This window comes from Acinonyx jubatus, chromosome X (assembly GCF_027475565.1).
Source record: "Acinonyx jubatus isolate Ajub_Pintada_27869175 chromosome X, VMU_Ajub_asm_v1.0, whole genome shotgun sequence".
Lineage (NCBI taxonomy): Eukaryota > Metazoa > Chordata > Mammalia > Carnivora > Felidae > Acinonyx > Acinonyx jubatus.
In genome coordinates this window covers 83,673,269-83,681,420 of record NC_069389.1, presented here as the reverse complement: position 1 = coordinate 83,681,420, position 8,152 = coordinate 83,673,269, and positions in this window count along the sequence as shown.

Sequence of the window (8,152 nt, the reverse complement as noted above, 5' to 3'; positions counted from 1 at the left end):
TAGTATATATTTACTCAGTTATTTTAAATTCCAGTATAATTACTTTACAGTGTTATATTAGTTTCAGATGTATAATATAGTGATTCAATAATTTCATATATAACCCAGTGCTTTTCATGGCAAGTGCATTCCTTCATTCCCATTACATATTTCACACATCCCCCTACCAACTGTCCCTCTGGTAGCCATCATTTTGTTCTCTGTAATTAAGAGTCTGTTTCTTGGTCTCTCTCTCTGTGTTTTTTCCTTTGCTCACTTGTTTTGTTTTCTAATTTCAACATATGACTTAAATCATATGGTATTTTTGTTTCACTGACTAAATTATTTTGCTTAGCATTATACTCTTTAGCTTCATCCATGTCATTGCATATGGCAAGATTTCATTTTTTAATGGTTGAATAATATTCCATTGTGTATACATATCATTTCTTCTTTATCCATTCATCTACTGACAGATACTTGGGCTGCTTCCGTAGTTTGTCTATTGTAAGTAATGCTGTTATAAACATAGGGGTGCATATATCCCTTTGAAATAGTGTTTTTGTATTCTTTGGGCAAATACCCAGTATTGTGATTACTCAATCATATGGTAATTTTATTTTCAACTTTTGAGAAACCTCAGTATTGTTTTCTAGAGTGGCTGAACCAGGTTTAATTCTCACCAATAGTGCATGAGGAGGGTTCCTTTTTCTCCACATACTTAACCAAACTTGTTTCATGAGTTTTTGATGTTAGCCATTCTTACAGGTGTTAGGAGATATCTTACTGTAGTTTTGATTTGCATTTCCCTGATAATAAATGATGAGTATTTTTTTCATGTGTCCGTTGGCCATCTGGATGTCTTCTTTGGAGAAATGTCTGTTCATGTCTCCTGCCACTTTTTAATTTGAATTATTTTGTTATTTTGTATACTAACTCTTTATCAGATATATCATTTGCAAATACCTTCTCCCATTCAGTAGGTTGCCTTTTAGTTTTGTTGATTGTCACTGTGCAGAAGCTTTTAATTTTGGTGTAGTCCCAACAGTTTATTTTTGCTTTTATTTGCCTTACCTCAGGGGACTTATCTGGAAAAGTTACTATGGCCAATATCAGAGAAATTACTGCCTGTACTCTCTTCTGGGATTTTTATGGTTTCAGGTCTCACATTCAGGTCTTTAAATAATTTTGAATTTATTTTTGTGTATGGTGTAAGAAAGTGGTCCAGTTTCATTCTTTTGCATGTAGCTGTACAGTTTCCCCAACATCATTTGTTGAAGTGACAAACTTTTACCCATTACACATTTTTGCTTCCTTTGTCAAAGATTGACTGACCATATAATTGTATGCTTATTTCTGGATTGTCTATTCTGTTCTATTGATCTATGTGTCTATTTTTGTGCCAGTATCATACTCTTTTGATTACTAAATCTTTGTAATATAATTTGAAGCCTGGAATTATGATGCTTCCAGTTTTGTTTTACTTTTTTCAAGATTGCTTTGGTTATTTGGGGTGTTTTGTGATTCCATAAAAAATTTTAAGATTTTTCTAGTTCTGTGCAAAATGCTGTTGCTATTTTTATAGAGATTGCATTAAATGTGCAGATTGCTTTAGGTAGTATAGACATTTTAACAATATTTGTTCTGTTAATTCATGAGCATGGAATGTCTTTCCATTAGTTTGCATTGTCTTCAGTTTCTTTCATCAATGTGTTATAGTTTTCAGAGTACAGGTCTTTCATCTTTTTGGTTAAGTTTATTCTTTCTAAAATTTTTTAATGTTTATTTTTGTGTGTGTGTGAGAGAGAGAGAGAGAGAGAGAGAGAGAGAGAGAGAGTGGGAGTGGGGGAGGGGCAGAGAGAGAGAGGGAGACACAGAATTTGAAGCAGGCTCCAGGCTCCAGGCTCTGAGCTGTCAGTGCAGAGTCCGACGGGGAGCTTGAATTCACGAACCGTGAGATCAGACCTGAGCCAAGGTCAGACACTTAACTGACTGAGCCACCCAGCCACCCCAAGAAGCTGTTTTTCATTAAAAAAATTTTTTAATGTTTATTTATGTTTGAGAGAGAGAGAGAGAGAGCAGGGGAGGGGCAGAGAAAGAGGGAGACACAGAATCTGAAGCAGGCTCCAGGCTCTGAGCTGTCAGCACAGACCCCCAGGCAGGGCTCAAGCTCATGAACCGTTAGATCATGACCTGAGCCGAAGCCAGACACTCAACCAACTGAGACACCCAGGCATCTCTAAGGTATTTTGTTTTAAAGTATTTTGTCTGATATATTGTTACCCCAGCTTTGTTTTGACAACCATTTGCATGAGAAATGCTTCTCCATCATTTACTTTCAATCTGCATATGTCTTTAGGTCTGAAATGTGTCTCTTGTAGGCAGCACATATATGATTGTTTTTTTTACACATTCCATCGCCATATGTCTTTTGATTGGAGTGTTTAGTCTACTTACATTTCAAGTAAATATTTATAAGTATGTATTTTTTTTTACCATTTTGTTACTTTTTTGTGGTTGTTTTTGCGGTTCTCTGATTCTTTCATCTCTTGTCCTCTTCCCTCAGTTTGCTGGCTTGCTTTAGTGATATACTTGGATTTCTTTCTTCTTATTTTTTGCATATCTATTGCTGGCTTTTGATTTGTGGTTAACATTAGGTTTGTATATAACATACATTAATTAGTCTATATTAAGTTGATGGTCGCTTAAGTTTGAACCCATTCTTTACTCCTCTTCCCACCATGTTTTAGGTATATGTTGTCATATTTTACATCCTTTTATTTTGTGATGCCCTTGACTAATTTTTACAGATATACTTATTTTTAGTGCTTTTATCCTTTCTACTTTTCTTACTCTTACTTATGGTCGATCCTTCCCCTCAAAGAGTTCCCTTTAACATTTCTTATAAGGCTGGTTTAGTGGTCATGATTTCCTTTACATTTATTTGTCTGGGAAACTCTATCTCTCCTTCTTTTCTGAATGATAGCCTTGCTGAACAGAGTGTTCTTAGCTGCAGATTTTTTTTTTCCTTTCAGCACTTTGAATATATCATGCCATTCCCTTCTGGCCTGCAAAGTCTCTGCTGAAAAATTCACTGATAGCCTTATTGGGTTTCCCTGTTATGTAACTTATTTTCTCTTGTTGCTTTTAGAATTCTCTCTTTATCACTACTTTCTGCCATTTTAATTACAGTGTGTTTTTGGGGGGACCTCCTTGGATTGATTTTGTTGGGGGATCTCTGTCTCCTGGATCTGAACATCTGTTTCTTTCCGTAGATTAGAGAAGTTTTCAGCTACTAATTCTTCAAATGAATTTTCTTCTCCCTTCTCTCTCTCCTTTTGGTATCCCCATTATGAGAATGTTACAACTGATGGAGTTGTTGAATTCCCTAAGTCTATACTCATTTTGCATATTTTTTCTCTTACCTGCTTAGCTCAATTGCTTTTCATTACTCTGTCTTCCATGTCACCAATTCATCCCTCTGCTTCCTCTGGCCTGCTATTTATTCCATCTATTGTATTTTAATTTTATTTATTGTGTTCATCTCTGACTGCTTATGTTTTCTATCTCTTTGATAAGGGTCCCGCTAATGTTTTCCACTCTTTTCTCAAGTCCAGTGAGTATATTTATGATCATTACTTTAAATTCTCTGTCAAGCATAATACTTTTCTCCATTTTGCTTAAGTCTCTTTCTGTGGTTTTGTCCTGTTCTTTCATTTGGGACATATACCTCATAGTCTCCTCATTTTGTCTAACTCTATTCGTTTCTCTGTGTTAGGAAAGTCATCTATCTTTCCTGCTCTTAAAAGTAATTGCCTTATGAAGATGAGGTCCTTTAGTGCCCTGCAATGCAGTGTCCCCTGTTCACCAGAACTTGACTACAGGAATGTCTCCTGTGTGTGTTGCATGCACACAACTGCTGCATGCTGCTGTTGTGTCTTGGCTGCTTTTTTCTTCATTCTAGTTATCTTCAGTGGCTTTCTTTGCCTGCTGTAGGCATGTTGGGTCTCTGTGTTATTAGTGGACCAGTCTGGAACCGCCTTGGGCTTGAGTTGAGTCAGACCAGGCTTTTGCTAAAGATGCAGTAGTACCAAACTGTGTGGCAGTTTCCCTGTGTTGTTCACTGAAAAATTTTCATTGGTGGGCGGGGCCTGCATTCAGACCAGCTGTCTGCCTCCATCCCACTTCTGGGGCTACAGTGTGACTAGCATGTATGGTTATCTTTCCTTCTTTCTAGGCAGTAGTCACTTTGGAGTGGTGCTGGCCTCTGTTGGAGCTGCTTGTGCACTTCCAGGCTGTGGCAATGCTTTGGATGGGCTCTAGCTGAGGGCATATTGGAGGGTATGTGCTGCTTCTGGGACTGGGCCAGAATGGGGTATGCAGTTTTAGCATGGCAACTGCTGGTCTAGTTGCAAAATGATATCTGCTGTTGTGGCTCCAAGGCTCCATGCTAGCCTGGGAAGATCTGCAAAGCCCATGTGCTTGGGGCGTGCTATTTCAACAAGGTACTCACTGGTCTTCCGCAGGACTGGCTTCTGCTGCCCCCACCACCACCACTGAGACCAAGGACTTGAAAAATGTACCAGTCAGGAGACACAGTATTGGCAAGGTTTGCACTGGTATTCTGGAGGAGGGGACCCACAGTGTTGGGACTGTGGTGAGCAGGACTGGGAAAGGAGGATCAGAGAAAGCTGGGGGTGGGAGAGAGGGACACATTGTTAGCAAGTTAGGTAGTGTGAATGCCCGTACTGTGATAGTTCCTACAGGTGGCTTTGCATTTATGCTGGGGGGCAGAGGAGGGAGATGACTGAGCCACCCAGGTGCCCCTGGAAAATGTACTTTTAATAGTTTTCACTTATGAATAAATTTAAAATCTTTAACACATTTTTGATATATAAGTACCTAATTATATTTTATAAAATATAAACATAATTATTGCTGGTTGTCTTAGCCTGAGTGCCCACAAAAGAGAATGCAATACAACAGTTTCCACATGAGTAGTTCATTTGGGTAAATGGTTCTAGTGAGACAGAGTAAGGAAAATGAGGTGTGAAACAAAAAAGTGGAAAGATCAAAGATGTGTTATGAAGTTTCACACCACTATAGGCAAGCCTAGTTGATCCTGTGGGTTCTGTGTGACCTGTGGGTCCAAAGTTGGTATGCATTTTTGTGAGAACAAATAACTACCACTATCTATTATAAGATAGAATGAGTGTAGTGCATTCAAAGTGGAATGAGGTAGCTGAATGATATCCTTGAAGGAAGGTTTCAGCATTGAGGGCCCAGAATCAGATGTTGCTCTTAGGGAGTTATACATTCAGCAGTAGCAGTAGCTTAATCACTCTTAGTGAGGGAGATCCAAAGCTATTGAGCTCCATCCTTGTCACCATGACAATTCATCATTCCTTGTGCCAGAACTAAGATGACTGAGGACAGAAGCTGTTTCATATCCACAGCATGAGGCATCAGATCCACGTGGTTAAGTGCCTTTTCTACAGTCAATTCCTTGTATAGTTATTATTATGAGGCACAGAGATGCATATGCTTTGTTTCCATCCCCATAGTCCCTCTACATGCCTCTTATCCAAACTTTCTTGTCCTCAATTTCCAATTTTTCTTCCAAGATCTTGACATACCAAATCATTCTTCACAGCCCAGGACATCACCTCAAGCTACTATTAAGTCCAGGACATTGCATCAAGCTACTATTCCGTCCATGTAAAGTGAACGATCAGGTGTAATGCTCACAGCTCTGCCAACTGGTAGGTTTCTCCTTTGAACATTATCCTTTAGGGCTTTTCCAACTGAAGCTGAAGTATGGTGGCAGTTCATTTACAGCTATCATCAATATTTAATGTGCTGACACATTTTTGCACTATCATCAATATTTAGTGTGCTGACACATTGTACACTATCTTCCATTAGCTGATCATACATCACCCCATACCCCAGGAGGGACATCATTGCAACAATGGTCGATGTCATAGGGGTTTGTGAAATCTGCTGATTTATTTGTCCCTTGTCAGGCTGGATCCTGAATGTAGCATTTCCACCATAGGGTGGACTGCTCTTAAACCTGCCAGACCTTGGGGCACCTAGGTGGCTCAGTCAGTTAAGCCTCTGACTTTTGTTGGCTCAGTTTTGTGAGTTTGTGCCCCATTTTGGGCTCTGCAGTGACTCTGCAGAGCCTGCTTGGGATTCTTTCTCTCCCTCTCCCTCTCTCTCTCTGACTGTCCCCAGCTTGCACTTTCTGTCTCTCTCAAAATAAATAAACTTAAACAAATTATTTAAACCTGTCATAACTTATCACTTGGTGCATCTTACAATGTACAGCTTATGGTGGAGTGCTCCTGTATATAGTCATTTGTTCTCTTGGCTAGGCACTCTATAGCTACTAAGCCTCTAATAGCATATAAGAAGCTGTTCTTTTAAAAAGACTTTTCAGAAATACTTATTTTTTTAATGTTTATTTATTTTTGAGAGAGAGAGAGATGGAGCATGAGCTGGGGAGGGGCAGAGAGACAGAGAGAGAGAGAGGGAGACATAAATTTGAAGCAGGCTCCAGGCTCTGAGCTGTTACTGCAGTCCGACGGGGCGGGGGAGGGGGGCTTGAACTCACGAATTGTGAGATCAGACCTGAGCTGAAGTCAGACACTTAACTGACTGAGCCACCCAGCCACCCCAAGAAGCTGTTTTTATTTTTTAGTTTTTAATTTTTTTAATGTTTATTTATTTCTGAGAGAGAGAGAGAGAGACTGAGTGCGAGCAGGAGAGGGTCAGAGAGAGAGGGAGACACAGAATCTGAAGCAGACTCCAGGATCCGAGCTGTCAGCACAGAGCCTGACCCAGGGCTTGAACTCATGGACCATGAGATCATGACCTGAGCCGAAGTCAGACGCTTAACGAACTGAACCAACCAGGCGCCCCAAGAAGCTGTTTTTTAAATAACAAGTAGTTTACAGGCACAGAATATATGGATTTTGTTCAGAATCCCAGGATTCTGTGTTGTGCCTCCCATATTATGGCTTAGAATGACTAGATAGTGCATCCTTATCTACCATAGATACCACCATAAACACTATCAGATATGCTGAATCATACGGCCAGAGTAGCAGGACAACTTGCACTGAAGATCTGAAAAACTGGTGGGGGACCACGATATTCCACCAGACCTGCTAACATCAGACTTTGCCTTGCCAAGTCTCATGTTTTCCTTTTTGTATTAAAGACAAAATGGACACCTGTCCATACATTTAGCCCTGAAATACAATATATAAAGCATCGCCACAGATTTTTGTCAGTCCAAAAAGCCTCGCTCCACTCTGACCTTGTTTCCCATTATGGTAATGTCCTGAAGTTTTGTGCTTGGCACTGGGGCCTGGAATCCTATCATCTTTATTGCAACATAGTTTACTTCCAATCATGGTTTGCAGAGGAGAGCCAATATTGAGCTTCTAAAAAATGTGTTTCCCCTCACCCACAGACTCATTATAGTAGAGTCTTCTCTGTCCCCACCCCCCCCCCTCTCTTGAGGACAAGAGATAGGTCCTGTTGTCTCATACTAGAAATCATTTCTAATACTTTCACTCCCTTTGACCTTTCCACCAATTCTTCAGCATTCTGGCAAGGAAGTTCCAGTATTGCTATCTCATTTACTACAGGTTGTCATCCAAGCTTAAAGATGTCACCTGAGCAGCATATTAAGGCAGCTCTAGGTCACTGAATTCTGAGTCATAGTTTTGCACTCCCATGTTAGTAAGTACTCTCGTATATTCACTTTTTTTCTGCTTCATTCTCTTGATAATTCATCATCCTCAAAGTCAATTCCAACATATATTATCCTGGTTCGTTCTAGTACATATCAGCCAGTCTCTGTAGTTTCTTCTGGATTTTCCACCTAAATAAAGACTACATTTTGCTCTTTGTGCTGTGATACCTCACCCTTAAGAGTTAGAAGTAATGAAATATATCAATGCTGGGTGTTGAGGAAGACAAGCAATTTCTTTTGAGGTAGCTGCCTTAGATGAGGTTACTGCCTTGTCTTTAGGAACAGAGAGGCTGCTCTCCAATTATAAGGGTTAAGGGGCTGCTTTTGCCAGGCTGAGGATTCAGGGGATTGTAGATATTCAAGATTCTCATACTCATTACCATTCCAACTCCTAGAGTTCTACTC